The sequence below is a fragment of the Podarcis vaucheri genome, assembly GCF_965113315.1.
Source record: "Podarcis vaucheri genome assembly, chromosome: 9".
Lineage (NCBI taxonomy): Eukaryota > Metazoa > Chordata > Lepidosauria > Squamata > Lacertidae > Podarcis > Podarcis vaucheri.
In genome coordinates, this window is record NC_138767.1 from 22,113,006 (window position 1) to 22,137,285 (window position 24,280).

A 24,280-nucleotide genomic window follows, 5' to 3' on the forward strand; every position below is an offset into this window, starting at 1 on the left:
GCTCCCCTTCCCACATTACCAAATACTCTACTTGCTCTCCCCTCCACCTAGAATCGAGAATCTCCGCTACATGGTAGCTGTGTTCTTTTTCCTCCATAGCTGGTCCCCTATTGACCCTCCCCTCTCTGTCCCCTATATACGGTGACAGCAATGATCTGTGGAACACTGGGTGCAACTTCATGTGGTTCGGTAACCGGAGTCTGAAAGCCACTGGGTTGACCTGTTGCGTGACTTCAAATGAGCCCAGTCTTTTGGGTCTTAACTTCTTACAACCTCCTTTAAATGGTAACCCTTGGGTGGACAGCCACACCTGGTCCCCCACCCTAATGCTTTCCCCTTCCCTTCTGGCTTTGTCTGCCTGCCTCTTATATTCCTCCTTCGCCCTGTTTAAATTAAGTTGGAGCTGGCGATGGATCGCTTCCATTTCTTCAACGAACTGTTCTGCGGCAGGAACGCTCCAGTTCTCCCCCTCCCCCCCTGGGAAGGCTCGGGGATGACACCCGTGATTGGCCAAAAAAGGGCTCATCCCCGTGGACACGTTCTCTGCATTGTTATAGGCAAATTCTGCCAACGCCAGCTTCTCCACCCAATCATTCTCTCTGTCATTCACATAACACCTCAAATATTGCTGGAGGACACCATTAGCTCTTTCCGCCTGCCCATTGGTTTCTGGATGACGGGCAGTGGAAAAATTCACCTCTACATGCAATAAGCTCATGAGCTTCCTCCAGAACCTGGAAGTAAATTGTTTCCCTCGGTCCGAAATCACCCTCAAGGGGGCACCATGCAACCTAAACACATTTTCCACATGTAGAAGTTGTTCGTCAGAGGCGAAGGCCCTTTTCAGTTCCTCAAACGCTCGCTCCGCCTCCCCCGTCCAAACAAACTTCTTTTTGCTGCTGAGACAGTCCGTGATGGGCGCCGTCAGGTGGGCGAAGTTTCGGATGAACTTACGATAAAAGTTTCCAAACCCTAGGAACCTCTGCACATCCTTCTTGGTCTTGGGTGTTTTCCATTCCAGCACCGCTTGAACCTTGCCGGGGTCCATGGCCAACCCCTTGTCTGACAAGCGGTACCCCAGGAATTCCACCTCCTTGGTATGAAACTGACACTTTTCCAGTTTCACCCACAGTCTGTTGGCTTGCAGCCTGCTCAACACTTCTCTGACGTCTCTCACATGTTGCTCCTCATTCTCCGAATACACCAACACGTCATCTAAGAAGGCCACGCAATTCTTGTAGAGCAAAGGCCCCAGTACGTGGTTCATGAAGGCTTGAAAACACGCGGAGCCTGTTTGTAATCCAAAAGGCATAACGAGGTATTCAAATGCCCCCAAAGGGGTGAACATGGTGGTCTTCCATTCATCCCCTTTCCTTATACGTATCAGGTTGTACGCCCCCCTTAGGTCCAGCTTTGTAAAAATCTTTCCTTTTCGCACCCTGGTCAAAATATCATCAATCCTGGGCATAGGAAAAGCCGCCGGCTCTGTCACTGCATTTAGGGCCCGAAAGTCACATACCAGCCTCGGCTTGTCCGTGTTTTTTTTATCCACAAAAAACACTGGGCTACCCCCCGCTGCCTTGGACTCTCTGATGAAGCCTCTCTTCAGGTTCTTGTCAATGAACGCTCGCAACTCCTGCATCTCCCTGTCTGACATGGCATACAACTTGCCTACAGGAAGCTGTGCTCCAGGGAGTAAATTGATCTGGCAATCAAAGGGCCTATGCGGGGGTAGTTGGTCCGCTTCCTTCTCGCTGAACACGTCGCTGAGATCAGCATACTGTGGTGGCACCTTCCCCTTCTCCATCACTTCCGTCCCTGCTAGGGTGGCTTGGGCCCCTGCTGACCCCTTTTCCGCCCTGCAGTGTTCTAAGCAGTGTGCGGAACCGAAGGAAACCACTCTTTGATGCCAGCCCACCAGCGGATCATGTAGGGCTAGCCAGCTCATTCCCAAAATAATGGGAGCTCCTCCCAAGGTGGCCACATTAAACGCTATCAGTTCTGTGTGCCTTGCCACCCTCATTATCATTGGGACGGTCTGCAAGCTGACGCCTCCTCCCAACAGTTCCCTGCCATCAATCGTGGTCACCTGCAGGGGGTTGCTTAAAGGGATAGTCTGTATCTGGTGCTCAGCAGCAAACTCCTTGCTCATGAAATTGCAGGAGCTGCCTGAGTCCAACAGCGCCTTTATTTTTAGGGGGTGTCCATTTTGCAGCTCTAGCGACACTTCAATCACTAGAGCAGGTCGAGGAGCTTCTGGCACTGGCACTTGGGGAAGGGGCACTTTCACTGCTCTTTGGCCTGGCTGCAGTGCCCTGCTGGCAACCAGGCGTTGGCTTTTACCTGCTCCGTTTCTCCCTGCTCTTCCCCCTCAACAGCTCCCACCATCCCTTGCCATTCCTTCCTCTGGGGGCAGACTCTGGCAAAGTGGCCTGGCTGTTGGCAGAGATAGCATTTCCGGGCTCCCTTTCCCTCCTTCTTCGCCCCCTCACTGGGCTTTGAAACTGCGCGCGCGCGGGCTGTTCCGATTTCCATCGACTCTGCCGGCGGGAAAGCTGGCTCAGGAATGTCTGGAATGCGTAACTCCTTCCAACGTTCCCCTCTCCCTTCCCGCCTCTCCAAGGCTCTTGCCTCCTGGCGCGCTCCAATGGTCAGCGCAGATTTGGTCAGCTGATCCATAGACCCCGCCCTGGGGCTCCTGGCCAGCTCGTCTTTCACAGCTGAAGAAAGACCTTCTTCAAATAGCATCTGAATGGGTGCCGCCGATAAATCCCACCCCAATCTGTGAATCAGCATGGTAAATTCAGTCCAGTACTCACGGACAGATCTGCTTCCCTGCTTGCAAGCCATTAGCTGTCTGCGTACCACCCCTTCCTCAATATCGCTGGAAAACATGATATCCATTGCACGAAAGAATTTCATAGTGTCCTTTAGGATATCGTTGTGCGTTGCCATCAGGGGTCGAACCCAGTCCCGCGCCCCCTTCTCAAGATGCCCAATTACGAACGCAACTCGCGATTCCTCATCAGGGAACTCATCAAACTGCACATTCAGAGCATATTGCATCTCAGTCCTAAAGGCATGGTAATCCTTGGGGTCCCCCCCAAACTTCTGCACCAATCCTGGTACCTTTCTGGGGAACTGAGTGGTTCTCCCCTTTTTGTCAGCATCCTGAGCCCTTCTCTCCTCGAGCCTCGCCGTCTGCAGCGCAAGTTGGACCTCCAGAGCTTGATACCTTTCTTCCAAGCTTGGACCAGCTCCAACCCCTGCGTCTCCGGTTCCGACTGGGTTGCTCATGATGCTTTCTCCTGCACAGGCAGCGTACAGAGACTGTCAGACTGCTGTCAGGGGATGGTTAGCTGCTTGTGCTTAAAATTGTGCCCCTTCAGAGTTTGTGCGACCCCACAAACCTCTGTGTGTGACAGAGCTCCTCAGACATGTCTGCTCTAGTCACTAGTAGAGTCTGACAGTGGCTGTCTGCGGAAGCGCTTCCAGCAAAGAAGTTCCTTAACGGAAACGCGTCTCCTGGACTCACGACGTGGCAGCTTCCGGCGAAGTATGGGTCTCCCTGCAGTTGCTTCTGACACCTCCCCGCTATTTTCGCTCGAAGTGTCTCTCACCCCTTTCTCTCCCCTGCTGCTTCCTGCCTGGGCTGCTGCGTCTCTCTCAGCATTACTGAGATCCTCCTCCAGAGACCCCGCGCTCCCCCTGCTGGTCCCTGCTTTGGCTGTTGACTCTCTCCCAGTCTCTGGGAGCCTTACCACTTCCCTTTCCTCCGATGTCAGTTCCCTGACAGGAACAGAGGCAGGAAACAGGCAGGAAGGTTAACCATGTCAGATCACTAACTCCTCGAAATACAATTTATCTTCCGGATAGATTGCCCATCTTGTTGGGGACAAGATGGTGCCCTGAAGCACCCCATTGCTCAGTTGCCAGGGGGTCTAAAGATAATCACCCAACGCTATTCTCAGAAACTGATCCTGAAAATCTGATCAGAGCCACTGTAAAACAGGGTTTCCAATGCCCAGCCCACTAAGTCAGCTCAGAGGGATACTATAGACAATGGTCTCACAAGCCATTGAGAGATCAAGTAAAAATAACAGGGTCACTGTCTCATGTCTGTCTCCCAATAAAGGCCACCCACCCACAAATATGTGTTGACCATATACCCTGGACCCCTGAAGTCATACTCTCCTTGGCAGGATTTAATGTTCCAAGAGGGGCAAGGGTTGAAGAGATATGTCACTGTCTGTATTATTGCAAAAGGTTTGTCCACAACACCAGGCAAGATTAACTGAACCCGATCCCAAGAATTTGCGGAAAACATTGCATGGACACTGAAGTGACTGTGGTTGTGGCATTTTGCAAAGAAGGTAATAAAACTGGGAGGTATTCTGGAAGTCATACAGTCTCAATGCAGAAAGGGTGCATTATCCATCTAGTCTCTGCTTACATACCTCCATCAGAGAACCCACCATCTCCCGAGGCAGTCTGTTCCTGTATGGAACAGGTCATAGTGTTGGGAAGTGTCTCTTAATGTTTAGCCAACATCTGCTTCCCAAGGTTCCTTACAACCATGTCACATTTATTTTTGAGGGTCATTTGTCATTTGGTAAATAGCTTAGCATCCCTGAAATTGCACCTTCCACACTGGAAAAAGCAATCCTCACAAAAATGCTACAAGTGTGTTTGTGTGTGTGTGTGCGCGCGCACGCACACTTGTTCATTGAATCTTAAATGCTCCATGATCAAAAGCTGCCCATAGTGACTGGGTTTTAAGAAATATCTTATTATTTCTTGTATAAGATATATCGCCATCATCGTCATCATCATCTTTTTTTTGGATGTCCGTACAATTTCAACTTTTGTGAGTGTTCTAGTATTACTGATTTACCCAGTATGAATGACAGGAGCATGGAATGATGGGATCCACAAAACAGATCAAGTGCAATGCCTATCACATTCTAAAAGACCAGCCAATACAAATGCATCAGTAGGATCAGATTGGGGAGGAAGCACAACGACATCAGTACCTGTCTATCCATAGCACAGTGCTACACTTTGCATGCAGAAGATCCCAGGTTTAATCATGGGTATCTCCAAGTCGGGGTGGAAAATGCCTCTGTCTGAGACCCTGGAGATCCCTTGCCGGTTACTGTAGACAATGAGTAAGATGGACCAGCAGTTGAAGGCAGCTTCCTGCCATCCTAATCACTATCACTCCAAGCCCACTTCCAATACTGTTGCTCTAGTTCTTTGCCTAGCTACCGGTGATTGTATTTTGTCGTTCCAAAGGGCATCACATAGAAAAACAGTCTGAAATCAACAAAGATGGTCAAGGTTAACACTTTTAGGCACTTTCACCAATAACAATTCTGAAGTGCAGATTTTATGCAGATTCCTTCATTACAGAAATAAAATATGTGCACTAACATAACATGCAGCAGCCCTCCATGCTAATAAAGATGCTGGTACATATGCTACTCGGGGAGTGCTGTGGGTTAAACCACTGAGCCTAGGGCTTGCCGATCAGAAGGTTGGTGGTTTGAATCCCCGTGACAGGGTGAGCTCCCGTTGCTCGGTCCCTGCTTCTGCCAACCTAGCAGTTTGAAAGCACATCAAAGTGCAAGTAGATAAATAGGTACCGCTCCAGCGGGAAGGTAAACGGCATTTCCGTGTGCTGCATTGGTTTGCCAGAAGTGGCTTAGTCATGCTGGCCACATGACCTGGAAGCTGTACGCTGGCTCCCTCGGCCAATAAAGCGAAATGAGCGCCGCAACCCCAGAGTTGGTCACGACTGGACCTAATGGTCAGGGGTCCCTTTACCTTGACTACACATGCTACTACAGCAAAGTTATCATCCTCACCATCATTATCTCTTGTTTCTCCAGTTAATGTGAATTAGAAAGAAACCCAGAAGGATCCCAGAGTGACTCTTCAGAAGCAGGAATGGAAAGAAGCTCTAACAATTCATCGAGCCAATTCAACACCCCCAATGCTACCTCCTTCACTGGTGTACTTTTGTGGGGTTTCATTCATGCAAGGAGTAGAACCCATATCATATTGATTTTCCTGGCTCCTCTTTTTCTGCTTGGGCTTCTGTCCAACCTGCTCCTCACCCTCAGCATCTGCTCACAAAAAGCTCTGTGGACCCCAAAAAACATTCTCATCTGCCAACTGTCAATGGTGGATCTTGGTGGGCTTGTGGCTACTAACTCTTACCTGTTTGCGATGTTTGCCCGAGACACCTTCCGCCCCATTACTTTGCCAATATGCTTAATCCAGTATTATGCCTTGAATGCTCACAGCAACCTCCTCATTTGTACAGTCACCGCCATGGCAATTGACAGGTACTGTTTCATCTGCCAGCCATTTCATTATGAAAGAAAAATCACAAATAGCCTAACAATCAGAATCCTGAGCATTTCCTGGGTTTTTGCAGCTGTTTATCCCATGATTTATGTGCTTATATTTGTTGGGCAAAAGTCTTGCCAGCTTGCCCATTCCTGCAGCTTCTTTTGCACTCCTTCTTCTTTGGAAGACATTTTGTGTTCCAAAGATTTGTCTGTGTACGCCAAACTCTACCGGCTCACCATAATGGCTCTTCACCTTCTAGGGTCCTTTTCCCTGGTTGGTTTTTCCTACAACAGGATTCTGAAAGTATCAAGGACCATGAACCACTGTAACTGCTCCAGAGAATCGCTCACCACAGCCGCCACTCATGGTTTAGTGCTAGCCATTTTCTATGCATCATTGGTGTTTTTTATAGTGACAGGAAGTCTAGAAGTCAAAGATCCCCTTAAAGAGAACCTCTTGTCCATGCTAAGGGCCATTTCTGACCTTGTTTATTTCAATGTGCCTTCCATTTTCAACCCCATAATCTACGGTTTGAGAAACAGAGATATAAGGGCGGGAGTGATTAAGTTGCTGAGGCTACAACACATACTGGGTGCCTAACGTCTTGTTAAAGCGGACAGAAGGGCTGTAGCACAGTAGAACATCAAATTTGCATGCAAAATTTCCCAGATAGGGCTGGGGATGAACACTGCCAGAAACTGCACACAATAATGAACTTTTGACCCATGGTCTTACTCAGTATAAGGTAGTTTCCTATGTTCCTGTCAAGGATTGGCAGGGCTCTGAAGAGTGGCAGGGGACCAGAGGAGTGACGCAGAAGAGGGAACCAGTGATTTATGGGGTGTGACACCACCCACAAAACAGGAGCCAGGGGAAAAGGGGGAGTCAGGGCAGATCGAGATGGAGGAAGGTGTGCCAGATGTGGCGGAAGAAGAAGAGGCTGTTCAGCTGACAGATGGGTCAGTAGATTCCCTAACTTTCGCCTGCTCCACTGTTTCCTAGAACCAGGAGGGGCTTGAAGTGGGAAGAGCAGTTGTGCCTTCCATGCAGGAGAAGTCTCAGATTGCAAGTGCATAACCTGTCAGGGGAGGGTATATAAACTGGCAGAGGGGTGGGGTCTCACTGTTGCTGCACCTGCTCCATAGGGCCCAGACCTATGGAGGGACTCCCTAGAGGCTAGAAACATGTGTGCTTGTGTTTCTGAAGAACCAGGGAAGCCGCTGCAAATGTTTCTCTTGCTAATAAAGAGTTAGCTGTCAGACATGTGCCTTCCTTATCTCCAGCAGGCTGTGATGATTCCTAAAGCCCAAACATTTGTACAGGAGCAAATGGAAAGACTTTGGGATGAACACAAAGGGTTCCTGACATTTCGAGGCTGGTGAGCACATTTGGAATTCTGAGAAAGTTCCATGGGTGACATTCACAAAATGGCTGCCGTAAAGGCAGGCATATCACAAAATGGCTGCCGTGGGAGCATAGCATAATGGCTCCTACATCAGAAAGAGAAACAGGAGCACTGCCTGCTCACAGAGAGCTCTTTGCATAACTCTGCTTAGAATGTATGGGAGGTTGGGCATCCCATCCTGACAGCAAGAGGAATGTGGGCATGTTTAAGGATGTGTATTCAATGTAGCTGAACAGGAAGAGCAATTTCACATTATCTGCAGGTTTTAGAGGGGCTGTTTATTGAGACCTTTTGAAGGTGCCATAGGAGGTACTGGCAGGCCTATCGGTGCCATGTTGGTGCCCCCTGTGAGAATCTTGCATGTGTACCCAAATAACCAGAGGCCTTAGAATGAAACTAATATTTATGGAGCTGAGACTGATGGGATAACTGTGAGATATAGAATGTTCTAACGTCAAAAGGATGGCACTCTTGGCAGCTGAAAAGTACTTTGAAACCTCAGAGCTGAGATGCACACAAAAGCTCTCTGGCTGTAGGGATTGCCGCACTCATTTCAGTGGGAAAACAGCACATGCAAAAGTCTGTGTTCCTGAGTACAGTCCTTCCCATTAAATGAATATGGAAACTTACATATGAGAGATGTGTGAATGCACCTGGATGGAGGAGTACAATGAAACCCTGAAAATATCATTGCTTTTATTGCTTTGCTATACTGGGGTTGCTGAGTGTCTATCTGCACTCAGATCTAAAGGCTATATCTAACATTACACAGTAATGTGTGAAGGAATTGCTATGTGTATACACACTCCTTTTGTTGGACATAGATACAATATTTATTTAGGCAAATGTATATAGCCTGCCTTTCACTGCTACCAATACCACAGCTGGGCGTCCTGGTTTACAACACAAAATACAACATCTTAAAGAAAGCATATAGCATAAATTCCTAAAAACGCCTACAGAGAAAACCGACAACTACAGAAAAAAAGCTAATCAGAGGAGAAGGCTAAACGTATCTGAGTAAAGAAGTTTATCTTCACTTTCTGTTAAACTGACATTTTCAGCATCTGATGTACCTGTGGAAACATAGAATTGTAGAGCTGGGAGAGACCCCAAAAGTCATTTAGTCCAAGTCCCTGCAGCGCTGGAATTTCAACTAGATCATACATGGCTGATAGCCATCCAACCTCTACTTCAAAACCTCCAAGGAAGCAGGGTCCATCACCTCTGGTGTGAGAGTCTGCAGGGGAAGGGTATTCCTCAAATGGGTTGTGGGGCAGGGTGCCACTGGGAATGGGCTATTCTGTGTCACCAGCAAACAGTCCACTAGGATGTGATGAACTGCAGAACAATGGATGTGGGTATCGTTACCAAGCATAAGGTAAGATTTTGAACATAGCTGGCTATGCAAAAGCTTCTGAATCCTAGGCACAGGAAAGGGTCTGGAAAGTACTGATCAAACAGCAATAAATATTTCAGATCACAGTCCAGCATAAAAATTGCAACTCTGATGCAACTTATATGAATAATGCATTTTGGCTTCCTAGGTATGAATTTCCAAGAAAGCTGCTTGTGCAGCTTGAAAACTATTTCAGTTTATTATTGATGGTCTTCTGAGGCCAGCTCATTCACTTAAATTGTTGGCCCAATGTGCTAGGAGCAAAATGAGTAAGAGTTTTCCAGTACAGAATTATTACCTTGGCCATTAATGCTGTATTTAGCTAAATTCCATCTTTTTGCTTTAAGTAAAGCTGGATAAATTCACATATATAAAACTCGGGTTTCATACATAGGATCGCATATTTCTCAAAACTGTAACCATTTTCTTGAATGCATTGCTTTTTGGATATATTGAACTTGAACTGGTCCCTCCTCTGTGCTGCCAAATCAAACAACTCTTGTAAATACAGCTTCGAAAGTTCATTTTAAAGAGGGACTAGTTCAAGTTCAATATATCCCAAAGAGATATGCATTCAAGAAAATGAAGACGTTTATAATTTTAATTCAAGTTCATCCAGTTCAAGTGACATTGGCAATTTTATTTCAGCATGCAGAATGAAACAAGTGGGAGGGAAGGAAACAGACAGAAACGGACAGAGTACACATACACATTCAACAGCCCAATGGTGTCTGTGTCACCCAAGAAACTGCAGCCAGAGAAATAAGAGTCATTCCGTATTGAGGCAGCATCAGGTGTTGAAATTTTGCACCCCTAAAAATTTTGCACCCAGGGCAACAGCCTCTTTGCCTCCCCCCCCCATACTATGCCACTGCGGCCTCCCATATGTTGTTGAACTATAAATTGGAACGTTTCTTTCATACCACAGTGGTGGTGGTTGTTTAGTCGTTTAGTCATGTCTGACTCTTCGTAACCCCATGGACCAGAGCACGCCAGGCACTCCTGTCTTCCACTGCCTCCCACAGTTTGGTCAAACTCATGCTGGTAGCTTCGAGAACACTGTCCAACCATCTCGTCCTCTGTTGTCTCCTTCTCTTTGTCCCTCCATCTTTCCCAACATCAGGGTCTTTTCCAGGGAGTCTTCTCTTCTCGTGATGTGGCCAAAGTATTGGAGCCTCAGCTTCAGGATCTGTCCTTCCAGTGAGCACTCAGGGCTGATTTCCTTCAGAATGGAGAGGTTGGATCTTCTTGCAGTCCCTGGGACTCTCAAGAGTCTCCTCCAGCACCATCATACAAAAGCATCAATTCTTTGGTGATCAGCCTTCTTTATGGTCCAGCTCTCACTTCCATACATCATTATTGGGAAAACCACAGCCTTAGGCAAATCACTTGCTTTGAGCTGTAGTGGAGCAAACACTATGGCTGTGGTCAATCCACTATTTAGCTCAATGGGGAGGGGTGATTGCCAAAGTCATTTTAAAAGCACCAAAGCCATTATATCCATGGACAAATGTACAATGTTTAGAAATAACTATATCTCCAATTTGTATTTTATTACGAATAATACTCTTGCAAGTTGTTTTTGTATTGTTATTTTTTTGCATGCAGGCAGAAATGTCACGTATGCATTGCAGAAATCGGGGTATTTGGGGCTTCTTTCTCTGTCTTTCCAGCCTTACTAGATGTCAGCAACAAAAGGAAATGAGTTCAGTACAAACAGAGCCAATGAGCTGGAAAATCCATTGTAAAATCTCAGAGATATTAACTAATGCTAGAACTGCAGCCATCTTAATCGAGCTCTGATTTGCAATAATAAAACACTGACTTCTCCAACATTAAATCTAGTTGCTCCAGAGCTATATTAGATTTTTGCCCATGCAATTTAGAGTCCAGTAATATTGACATTTCTTGTGTAGTGGAGAGTAGCTCCTGCCCTCTGGCCTTGAGAACTGAAATACTTAGATTCCGATTATAATTGTGCAATTATAATAGAAACAATTCATTTTTCTCCAAAGCTAAATAGTGTGATGTTAAATGCATGCTAGAAAAATAAATACATTATCCAAACCAGACCCAGATTTCCCTGGAATCTGAGTCTGACCTACAATGTCCTGATCTGTTGCCAGGCCACTGCCCTCACCCCCTTGTCCCAAGTTTAGTCTGTGGTATCAGGAAACATTAACGCTCACATTTATCATGGTTCCTGATGGCCACACATGGTCATAGCAATATCTAGGACAAATAAAGGCTATACTATGTGATAGGAGGGACACGGGTGGCGCTGTGGGTTAAACCACAGAGCCTAGGACTTGCCGATCAGAAGGCTGGCAGTTCGAATCCCCACGATGGGGTGAGCTCCCGTTGCTCGGTCCCTGCTCCTGCCAACCTACCAGTTCGAAAGCACGTCAAAATGCAAGTAGATAAATAGGTACCGCTCCGGCGGGAAGGTAAACGGCGTTTCCGTGCGCTGCTCTGGTTCGCCAGAAGCGGCTTAGTCATGCTGGCCACTTGATCCAGAAGCTGTACGCCGGCTCCCTCGGCCAATAAAGCGAGATGAGCACCGCAACCCCAGAGTCGGCCACGACTGGACCTAATGGTCAGGGGTCTCTTTATCTTTACCTTTTATATGATAGGATGGCCTTTTCCAAAACATACGTGGAGGGAGCGGGGTGGGATCTGGGTAGGCTGTCTATGTGTCCTATTTTTCAGGAATGGCCCTCTGTCTGGTAGCATCTTCTGTCTGAAAGGCTTTTTGGTCCAGTTTACAGCTAAAGAAGGGAGAGGAGGAGGGGGCCTGAAGTTGCCCTTCAACAGGTAACAACACCAGGACAGCAGACTGAGCAGACACACAGCCTTCCTCACTGTGGAGAGATGCACTGAATTCATATTGAAAATTACAGTTATGAATTCTAAATTTTCTGCTATGCCTGTAAATGAGCATACAAGACTTCTCTGAAAAACTGTGTCCTCTTTGGTCTTTTAGGGAAGGCATTTCATCTGTTTTGGCGAAGTGGAAGCACTCATCCTAGATAGCACCACATTTCCATAGGCAGATCATTCTGTCACTTGGTTTCTAAAGAGCTAGAATAAATGCTAGATTTAAACACATTAAACCAAGGCAAGCCAGTTTGGAGTCCTCCATATGTTGGACTACAGCTCCTATTTTGTACTTGACCACTGACCATGCTTGCAGGGGCTGATGGGAGTTGTAGTCCAGCAGCATTTGGAAGGTACCACGTTGGCTACCCCTGCGTTAAACAATTCATTGCATCTTCTGCCAATAAGAATAATAAAGTTTAAGCCATAGCAGCTCACCGAGTCTGTTCTTACTTTCTGAGCAACGTACAAGGCACCCTCTTTTAAAATGTCACCAACTTTCCTCTACTGTATATCTTGCATTCTCTTAAAGAGCATGACCTCTGCAGCTCACAGGCTCTTGCCACACTTTGCCTGTGTTCCGACATATAACCCAATGTTGATTCTGGCATGTGGCATGGAAGACGCAGTCAGCAAGGCTTTCCCCCCAATGGCCTTTTATCATTCTTTCACCAGCATCTCTTAGGCTTTCCTCCTTTCCTTCTCTAAGGTTATTTAGCATCATTTCTAATGCTGCTGCTGCTCAATCCCCAAGGCATCTTTGTTTCTCTTATTTTCCTGAATTTTTATACCAGGATTTATGAACTGTAACATTTTATGAATGTTTCATGGAGCTGCATTCTCTCCCCAACCCCTGCTCTTTTTGTTCCAGACATCATTTCTCAAACACAAGGTATAGGGATAGAGAGAGCCAAGAGTCTCCAGGAAACCTGGAGGTTCTGACTCATTGCAATCTGGCTTCTGTGTGTCTCCAAGGAGCACGGCTTTTCCTCCACTTGTCTGCATGGTACACACACACACACACACACACACACACACACACACACAGGCATTTCCCTTTTCCATCATGTTGCTGTGCAGTACTTTCCCCTAACCCTCATCAATTCCAGGAGAAAAACAACAACAAAGAAGCACACCTGCATTACACAGTGCAATATGTTGTTGTTGTTTAGTCGTTTAGTCGTGTCCGACTCTTCATGACCCCATGGACCAGAGCACGCCAGGCACTCCTGTCTTCCACTGCCTCCCGCAGTTTGGTCAAACTCATGCTGGTAGCTTCAAGAACACTATCCAACCATCTCGTCCTCTGTCGTCCCCTTCTCCTTGTGCCCTCCATCTTTCCCAACACCAGGGTCTTTTCCAGGGAGTCTTCTCTTCTCATGAGGTGGCCAAAGTATTGAAGTCTCAGCTTCAGGATCTCTCCTTCCAGGGCTGATTTCCTTAAGAATGGATAGGTTTACTTGGGGCTGTGTAAACACTGTGTCTGCGTGTACCATGCAGACACAGTGTTTACACAGCCCTAAATCACACCTACCATCTTGAAAACCCTCCTTAATCCTAGAATGACTACAGCTCTAGCTGTCATTTTCCAGTAGCAATAGAAATAAAATTGTGCATACACAGACTCCAGAACACTCCACCTATTCTAGACCTGGATATTGGCCTGGGGGAATCTTGGCATGATATCACTGCTAATTTGTGATCTTAATTTTGTCCATCTCCAGATCAAACATCTGTACTCATATTCCCAATTCCCACCATGCTTCCTAAGGAGCAAGCAGCAGATCTGGGAAGAGTCATGGACGCTGGCAGGGATGAGTTAAGCAAATCCCCCGGGACTAGTGACTCTGAAGGCCTCTTGCCCCAGAGGCCATGTTAAAGAAAAAAGCTGGGAGATCCTATCATGGATGCCCCCTGTGGTTTGAGCCTAAGCCTAAGCCTTGACAGTAGGGGAAGTAAACCACCTGCCTCTAAGCAAATTTACTGGTCTTCCAGTACTCCACAGGATTTGGTAGCAGCCACGCCGTATATATTAGACACAGCACAAGGGTCAGCAGAGAGCTTTAAACTCCAGCGACCTGATGGGGATACAAATGACCCTGCTTGGTTATCAATCATTTGATGAGCAGGTAGGTGAGGTAAAACACATTTCTTCTGCATTGGTGTTGTAGATATGTTTGTGTGAGAGGGAGGGAGGGAGGGAGGGAGGGAGGGAGTAGGTGGGTGACTAAAGCCTTTGCTCTCCCCTGAAGGCATGGCAAAGGGTGAATGTGGATCTCAGTCCCCACCTTGGACAGCCACTGCTGCTTTACAAGGTACCAACCATTCCTTGATTTCACTAACATTTCTTCCTGCCAGGAAGGAGTTCTTTCTCAAAGATTTGCCATTTGAGAGTCATGACTGTAGGAGCTCAGCCTGGGAAGTCACCTGTCATCTTGATTTTCCCACAATGCCCCATTGCAGGGACATTAAAATGTCCACATTGCAGGAATGCTGAAATGCCAAGTGTCTTGCCAGATGGAACCACTGCTGCCAGGAAAGGCCAAGTTCCAGAGAGCAAGTGACTATATGACCAAGGGAACCCACTTATCCCAAGTCACTTTGCCAGGTACCCCCTGTAACCTAGAGCCAATCCTTGCGAGAATAAGAATAAGACTAACCTGATCTCGTTTTTTGACAGAATTACAAGCCTGGTAGATGAAGGGAACGCAGTGGATGTAGCCTACCTTGATTTCAGCAAGGCATTTGACAAGGTGCCCCATGATATTCTTGTAAAGAAGCTGGTAAAATGCGGTCTTGACTATGCTACCACTCAATGGATTTGTAACTGGCTGACTGACCGAACCCAAAGGGTGCTCATCAATGGTTCCTCTTCATCCTGGAGAAGAGTGACTAGTGGGGTGCCACAGGGTTCTGTCTTGGGCCCGGTCTTATTCAACATCTTTATCAACGACTTGGATGATGGACTCAAGGGCATCCTGATCAAATTTGCAGATGACACCAAACTGGGAGGAGTGGCTAACACCCCAGAGGACAGGATCACACTTCAAAAGGACCTTGACAGATTAGAGAACTGGGCAAAAATAAACAAGATGAATTTTAACAGGGAGAAATGTAAAGTATTGCACTTGGGCAAAAAAAATGAGAGGCACAAATACAAGATGGGTGACACCTGGCTTCAGAACAGTACATGTGAAAAGGATCTAGGAGTCTTGGTTGACCACAAACTTGACATGAGCCAACAGTGTGACGCGGCAGCTAAAAAAGCCAATGCAATTCTGGGCTGCATCAATAGGAGTATAGCATCTAGATCAAGGGAAGTAATAGTGCCACTGTATTCTGCTCTGGTCAGACCACACCTGGAGTACTGTGTCCAGTTCTGGGCACCACAATTCAAGAAGGACACTGACAAACTGGAACGTGTCCAGAGGAGGGCAACCAAAATGGTTAAAGGCCTGGAAACGATGCCTTATGAGGAACGGCTAAGGGAGCTGGGCATGTTTAGCCTGGAGAAGAGGAGGTTAAGGGGTGATATGATAGCCATGTTCAAATATATAAAAGGATGTCACATAGAGGAGGGAGAAAGGTTGTTTTCTGCTGCTCCGGAGAAGCGGACACGGAGCAATGGATCCAAACTACAAGAAAGAAGATTCCACCTAAACATTAGGAAGAACTTCCTGACAGTAAGAGCTGTTCGACAGTGGAATTTGCTGCCAAGGAGTGTGGTGGAGTCTCCTACTTTGGAGGTCTTTAAGCAGAGGCTTGACAACCATATGTCAGGAGTGCTCTGATGGTGTTTCCTGCTTGGCAGGGGGTTGGACTCGATGGCCCTTGTGGTCTCTTCCAACTCTATGATTCTATGATTCTATGATTCTAAGATGGGGAGTCTGATCATGGCAAATGTTGGAACCTGGGCAAATTCTGCGTTTATGCTGGTGTTCCCTCTGTTGACTAGTTTCTAATAAACTTTCTTCTCAATCTGCTAATATACAAACAAATATTTCATACATCTGATTTATTTATTAATTTTTATAGTGGATAAGGTCCCCTAAACTAACACTGCATAAACACTGTACATTTAAAGCACTCCTGAAAAATCACTGGAAGCTGTAGTTTGCCCTCAGAACTATAGTTCCCAGCACTCTTAAAACTACCGTATTTTTTGCTCTATAACACGCACCAGACCGTAACACGCACGTAGTTTTTAGAGGAGGAAAACAAGAAAAAAATAAATCTAAACGAAATAGTGGATATATGATTTTTGTGGTTCATGCTGTGGCCACAGACATGTGATCTGACAGTGAGTTTGGAGTAGCCCAATGCAAAAATCCTGAGGATCCATGTGGATCCGTGCTTTGTAACCACGGAGGAGGGAAGGAAGGGGAACCATGGATCTTCTGCTCATGACTGCAGCAGATCCCCCCCGCCACCCGCAGGCATTCACTCCATAACACGCACAGACATTTCTCCTTACTTCCTAGGAGGAAAAAAGTGAGTGTTGTGGTGCAAAAAATACAGTACATTCCATGGGATTCCAGTGTGTGTGTATGTGTGTGTGTGTGTGTGTGTGTGCTTAAAGGTATGGTGTGTGCATAGCCCAAGTCTTATTTCAGAATTGGAATCTGGTATTTTTCTGCCTTTCTAAAATATTATATGTCATTCTTGTAAGACTGAAAACTGCTTTGAGTGCCTTGGCAGAAAGATGATCAATAATGCAAATAAGCAAACTTATTTGCATGAGAATGAAAGAACAAAATGCCAGCGATCGCTGCTTTCTTTAATGTAACAGCACTTTCCTTAGAGATAGAATGTGCCAAGTTCAAACAACAAGTATACGTAGATCCCATTCGCAGTGGCTGGTCTACAACTGTGGCACTCCCTTCCTTTGGCAGGAGATAAAAGAATGAGCTTGTGTACTTCTGTAAAAGCTATGAAACCTCTCTCTTTGGCCATGCTGGCTGGCGTTGATGGGAGTTAACAGTTGAACAACTTTGATCTGGTTTTCAATGGCCCGGTTTAAGCGCAGGTGATAGAACTTTACTTTATGTGGATATTATGGGTGTCTCGGTTTTTCCTTGACTGTCGTTACCTGGTTTAAAGCCTTGGAAACGGACCACACAGATATCCAACCACCTAAATACAGATGTGTAAATGAAGAAATATGCAACATAATACCACAGCCATACTCGTCCAAATGGCAGAATTGTGTTCCATCTAGCAACAGAACTGGAAAATAAGGAAACTTTTGATTCTGCCATGTTCTGCTTATGATGTCCTAAGTTCTATCTGGACTCTCCCAGATTCTGCACTGCCTTCTCTCCTAATCCACAAGAATCTTATCCTGGTTTTGTTTTAGTTATGGCCACCAACTTGATCAGCTACATTCCTCCATATTTTATCCTGATTGCTGGCCAGCAAAGGGTCCAGGATTTTCAGAATCACAAGCTGTAGTACTGAACTATAAACCAGGAGGTTTCTTTCCTACAAGAGTGGTAGTCTTAGGCAAATCACTTGCTCTGAGCCTCATCTCTCCGTTCACTATATAGAGTTAACAGAATGGGTTATATAAAATCATGAACATGATATGCTCTGAATAATCTAAAAGCCCTATGTGCTAAGTACGGAAGCCCATAAAGCCCTGTATGCTAAGGATTAAATACTATTACTACTACCACTAACAATTTAACGTTTGGAATAAACATTAAATTTGGTGCATGAAGAGAAGAGTTCCCACCTTCTAATGCTTCACCTAAACAGTTAATTCAAAAATTCAGTTTTGGATATGAGCTGACACTTTTAGAATGCTCTAGTGTCACCATGGCAACCAGCTTTGCTTAAACATAGCTGTGCACAGGAAGTATGATCTCTATTAAGTGACAAAAAGAAAAACCTTTAAGCAGCAATACAATTGTTCAGATAATGGAGATTTCCTCTCTGTGCGCATACCTATAAGGCTTTGCGGGGTGTGGGGTTCCTTTGCTGCTTACCACAGCAGGATGGCTATTTACAATGATTGCTTTGTGCATTTGAGAATTCCCCCTACTCCTTCATTGGTTATAGTTGACATATAGCTTAAATCCACGCCAGGAAACCAGAGGACAACAGCTCCAGCCATGATTGACCATTGGCCATAGTGCCTGGGGGTGATAGGAACGGAGGTTCGGCCACATCTGTAGTGCCATAGGCTCCCACTCCTGGCCTAAATGCTGGATGTTGCTTTAATAGAACGAGCTCATAGAATCATAAAATTGTAGCGCTGGAAAGCACCCTGAGGTTCGTCTAGTCCAACGCCCTGTAATACAGATCAACTAGATCATACATGACAGATGACCATCCTACCTCTGCTTAAAAACCTCCAAGGAAGGAAAGTCCACATCCTCCCAAAGGAGACCATTCCACTGTTGAAGAGCTCTTTCAAAAGTTGTTCCTGATGTTTAATTGGAATCTCCTTTCTTGTAACTTGAAGCCATTGGTTTGAGTCCTACCCTCCAGAGCAGAAGAAAACAAGCTTCTTCCCTCTTGCATGTGATAGCCCTTGAGATATCTGATGGCCATCATATCTCCTCTCAGTCTCCTCTTTTCCAGGCTAAACATATACAGCTCCTTCAAGCGTTCCTCATAAGGCTTGGTTTCTGAGTTGTTAAAGGCTTTGGATAATTGACCATTTCAGGAATGTTCAAAGTACAGTCATACCTCTTGTTACGTTTGCTTCATGATACGTTTTTTTCAGGTTACGTCCTGTGGCAACCCAGAAGTACCAGAAAGGGTTACTTCCGGGTTTCCCCACTCATGCATGCGCAGATGCGCAAAATGACATCACGTGCATGCACAGAAGCAGCAAATCACAACCTGTGCGTGTGCAGACGCGGGTTACGTTCCTTTCAGGTTGTGAACGGGGCTCCAGAATGGATCCCGTTTGCAACCAGAGGTACCACTGTATGGATCTTTGAACGGTGATATTGTCTACGTGTGGCATAATGCTTTAACTTTTTGAATTTCCACTCTCAAACTCTTCTCTGCCCAGCTCAGGCCCAGACAAGTGGGAATTAATCCCTGAGAGGGCATCAGAACAAATGGAGGGGAAACGTTCTCTAACCTATTGATGAAGGCTTGAGGGTGCCATGGCTAAACTCTGGTGTCAACAGGCAGCACTTGGGCATGCTTAGTTCTCACACCTGTCAGAACCTAACCAACGTAGCCTCAACAGGTCCCTCTCTAACACAATGGCACAAAGAAGAGGATAGCAAGTGGCAATGACTAGCCTGTAACCTCAGCAACCGGGGGAGGGATGATGAAGAGAGGATGCAAAAGTCTTTAGGGAGTGGTGTTCTCTCTTCTGAGGGGAAAGAAGGAAGAGGTCTGAGGTCTGGACTCTGTTGGACATCTTCCTTAGGCTGTCGTAGTCCTAATTCTCATAAAGAGTTAAAACATCTATGCCAACCTGAGAGACCTTGGGCTTTACTACAATAACATAAAATGGGCCCACATGGGCATACTGTAATTTAATTTTTAACTTTCTGCAGAGTATATTTTTCATCACTCTGGATCTGCAGTGTGGAGATAAATTATGTATTTAGGCATTTGACAATTTTATTAAAGCTTCATTCCCATCTGATTTCTTTCAAACGATCCATATTTCAGGGATTTCATCCTTAATTAATCTTGGCAATACCAAGGAAAATTGGAAGACAGCTTTGGAAAAAAATGATTTCAAACTTGTATTAAAACTGTGTTCTTCCCATTCCCTCTAGGACCAGTCTGACTCTCAGGGCTGCTGTACAGAGGCAGTTCCCCCCCTCTCCCAAGATAATCTCCATGTTAAAAAAAGAAAAGTGTGCATCTACTTGCACTGCTAAGCTTGATGCTGGTGCAAATATTTACTTTGCTGTGAATACATATTTAAAACCACAAGTGACAGCTTGGAATATTTAGCTTTGCTTCTCTGAAAGAAATAACCACCCTGTGCAAAATATCCACCTGTGGTCATTTCCCCCATAGTCTCATTCCCCCCCCCAGGGCATGGATGTGAATTCATGGCCTTCCAGATGTGGCTGGACTACAATCCCCATCATCCCCGTCCATCCTGGCTGGGCCTCATGGGAGTTGGAGTCCAGCAACCAGAGGACATCTCACTCAAACAGTCTTTTGATGGTTGCCAGTAGCAAAGACCAGATGGTGCTGGCCAAGCCACACTATCCAACAAAGCAGGAGATGACACAAGAGGACAACTCAATTACATACTGATATGACCTCAATCAGGATCTAATCAACTGTGGATGTGAACCACCATGAACCAACTGTTTTATAGTTCCCTGAACCCTTGGCCCACCTGCAAGTCAGAATGTCAAGCCCCCAGTCCATGGTCAATCCATGTCCAAAGGAAAGCAGTCCTGCAGAGATCCTGGAACACCCAAGCTGAGATCCATCAACATATGCAGTTGAGCAGACCCAGCACCTCAGCTCTGCTGCCCTTTTATACTTTGCATGCTGATTGCAGCATCTGGGCTTGATGAGACATGTGGCCCTCACCTGTTCTGAGCCTACTCCAGCTAAGGAATCACACCTCTTGTCCCAGAGCTAGCGAGCCCCACCTGGCCAGCTGGGGAGCTGGGCTGTGGGCCCTTGCCTGCCTCAGCCTCCTGAAGCACCCCACCTGCTGCTCCCTACCCCTCAGAGCCCGATGTTTGGAGAGACAGGGACCCCTCTTGTTCTGGTGATGGGCCCTGCTGCTCTGGTGCACTGACACCTTTGCCATTCTCAGTCACCATGTGAGTACTTCCTACACCAACCTCTCCTTCCCCATCCCCAGCTTGCACTAGTGTGTCACAGTCCTGGCTACACCCCTCGCCAGGATCCTCTTCCTCCTCCCCATTGTCCTGCCAGTTCATGACATTTACTTGCATGAAAATACAAAGGGATTTTGAAAGTTCTACATCAGGATCCAGAACCTCTGGTGCACCCTCTAAGAAGAAGTGTCTCAGCCAAGGGCAACTGATGACTCCTTTCTTCCCAGGTACATAGGGATGGCAAAGAAGAAGTCTATGCTGGACACCCTTTTCAGCTTGTGGATAGGGATATTCGGTGTTCTGTAAATCTGCAGCATAACTTATTACCATGTGCATACTATGGGTACCCGTTACAGTGCTATAGTTGTTGTTTGTTTCATTGTTTTTTTGGAGTGAAACTGTAGTTGGCTATTCACCTTAATGGTTGCATGCTGCCGATTAGTAGAGAGTGATTGCCCCTTTTCCTGTCCACACCAATATTGGGGCGTATTCAGATGGAGAAAAGTTCTGTAGCTGCAGCCATACCCCTCCTTTTCTCCCAAGCAGTAAAAGTTGGAGTTATAAGCACCCGTCCCAGGTATTTATAGCCTTTGTGGGGTTGGGGGGGTTGAGTTGAGGGATACCTAATGCTCTTGAGAGAGATTAGACAGCAGAAACAACTTCAGTTCCCTCTTTTAATCTGTGATATGGCTGGCTTTCTGTGAAAAAAAGAATAACCAATGGGTAAGGAAACACGCAATATGAAGTTGTTCAAAGCGCACACTGAGCATCACATGAAATGTGGAAAATGGTGCAAAACACTTTCCACACAAAAATAGTGTGGAAGCATGGAATTATTATTTTTTATTTTTAAAGAGCAGCTCTAGCACTAGAAACAGTATGCTTGGAATGGCCCATAGTGTAGTAGGATGTCCCTATTTTTATTGGAGAAATGTTGGAGGGGACATCTCTATTTTCAACAGAGAAATCTTGAAGGGTATGGTAATGTTTGGGTCACAGCTTGCTGGCTTCTCTCCTTAAAACTCCATAGAAAAATACAGGAAAACTAGTTTACTGATTTCTGTGTTTCTAGAAGCAACTGCTGCCCACAGAATGATAGTTATTGATAGACTAAAGAAAAGAAACATACAGAAAAGTTATGGACTCTTAGAATTTGTTTAAAAATCGTATATATATATTTTTTTAAAAATCACAACTGGCTTCTTAAACAGAAAGGGAAAATAGTTTAACCCACCCAATGCTGCCGAGAAGTTTTTGTACCAGAGATATTCCTCAGCTGTTTGTAGACTAAGGCAAAACCTGATCTCCTGCTATTGTTCATTCTTCATATCGTACAAATCTCCATAGTGCTCCTTCTGCCAGATTCAAAGTGTGAATTGTGGAGGAACGGCACATTCCGTACCTCATGGTGGACAGATGCTCCTGTGCAAGAATGTGCCTGCAAAATATATTTATTCCAAAAATACAGCAGGAGGAAATGTGGCCTGCTTGGGACGCAGTGACTGTAACATGTGTTGGTGATATCACAGTGTCTCACTTTCCATCATGAATTTTTCAGTGACAGTTCATTATCAGTAAGTGGAGAAAACAAAACAGAAATGAAATTCCTGGAACGGGTCCTAAAAATCCCTACTTTACACAAAAGACACTGCTGTACACTGGAAATGAAATACGTCAGATCCAGGGAAATTCAGGCCACATCTGCAGCATACATTGAAGGCAGTATTATACCACAGTCATGGTTTCTCACAAGGAATCCTGGGGAAATGTGGTTAAGCATTTATATGCAAAATATCCCTTTTTGCTCATGCATCCATACTTGGGGCTCCACACTCAACCATGAAGCTCACTGGGTGACCTTTGGCCAGTCACTGTTGCTCAGCCTAACCCATGGGTAGGCAAACTAAGGCCCAGGGGCCGGATCCGGCCCAATCGCCTTCTAAATCCGGCCTGTGGGCGGTCCAGGAATCAGTGTGTTTTTACATGAGTAGAATGTGCCCTTTTATTTAAAATGCATCTCTGGGTTAATTGTGGGGCCTGCCTGGTGTTTTGACATGAGTAGAATGTGTGCTTTTATTTAAAATGCATCTCTGGGTTATTTGTGGGGCATAGGAATTTGTTCACCCCCCCCAAAAAAAATAGTCCGCCCCCCCAAGGTCTGGGGGGCAGTGGACCAGCCCACTGCTGAAAAGGTTTGCTGACCCCTGGCCTAACCCATGGAAAGGTTGTGAGGATAAACTAGAGGGAGAGGGGAGAATGATGCACACTACGCTTGAAATCCTTGGAGTAAGGCTGGGATAATAAATAAATAAAATGAACATACTTCCCTTGCTCTCTCTCAAGTTGCCTTTTCTCCTTCACACACAGTGCTTCCACGTTTTTGCCTCAAACCTTTTTCCTTATGAGAGCTGAGAATTCAAGTCAGCTTATCGTCTAAAGTGGCACTGGGAGGCATGGCTAGAATCTGGGTAAAATTCAGCCAGCTGGGTAATGTGGCAAACAGATGCTCAGCCATGAAGTCCATTGGGTGATCTTAGGCTGGTCATTGTCTCTTAGCCTAACCCACCTCACTGAGTTGTTGTGAGGATGAAGTGGAAGGGAGATAACCACGCACACTGTGCCTTTAGCCCCTTGGAGGAAAGGTGGGCTATAAATGTGATATATAAATAATAAAATAAAAAGGGGTGTGTGACTTGTGGAAGTAGCAGCACAAATAGTCTGTGTAGCAAAATCAAACTGCTACCATTCAAGCAAAGGGAATCGACACATGAATTTTCCTCATTGTTCGTAATTATGATTGGTGCAGGCAGGTGGGTGTTGCAGGAATGGGCAAAAGAGATCTTGCATCTAGGACACAGTGTAGGTTGAATGATCCGCTGGGACGTGTTTGAAAGAAATGGCCCAGACATTCCACCCTCCTTTGCCAAAAGCTGATCAGACCTGCAAAGGACAAGCAGGTTAATGATGTGGAAGGAACCACCTCTGCAGCGAAACCCCCAAAGTGAAAGGCATCTTTCTTCTGCTACAATGGAAGTGTGAAACAACTTGAGAATCTCCTTTTTATCCCAAGGCATTCCCTATGATGTTGCAAAGAGGGCTACCAGAATGTGCATAAGCAGAGGGGAAGGGCTGTGGCAGCAGACCTTGTGCTTTGCATTCTGAAAGCCTCAGGTTCAATCCCCGTCATCTCCAGATAAGGATGAGGAAGACTCCTGGCTTGACTGGCCCCTGAAAAGCTGCCACCAGTGTCAGCAGTACAGTGGACACTCGGGTTGCGAACGTGATCCGTGTGGGAGGCGCGTCCGCAACCCACAGCGCCACATCCGTACAAGTGCAGGTTGCAATTCAGCGCTTTTGCGCATGCGCCGAAACCCGGAAGTAACCCGTTCTGGTACTTCCGGGTTTTGGCACGTCCGTATCCCAAAAATGCATAACCTGAAGCATCTGTAACCTGAG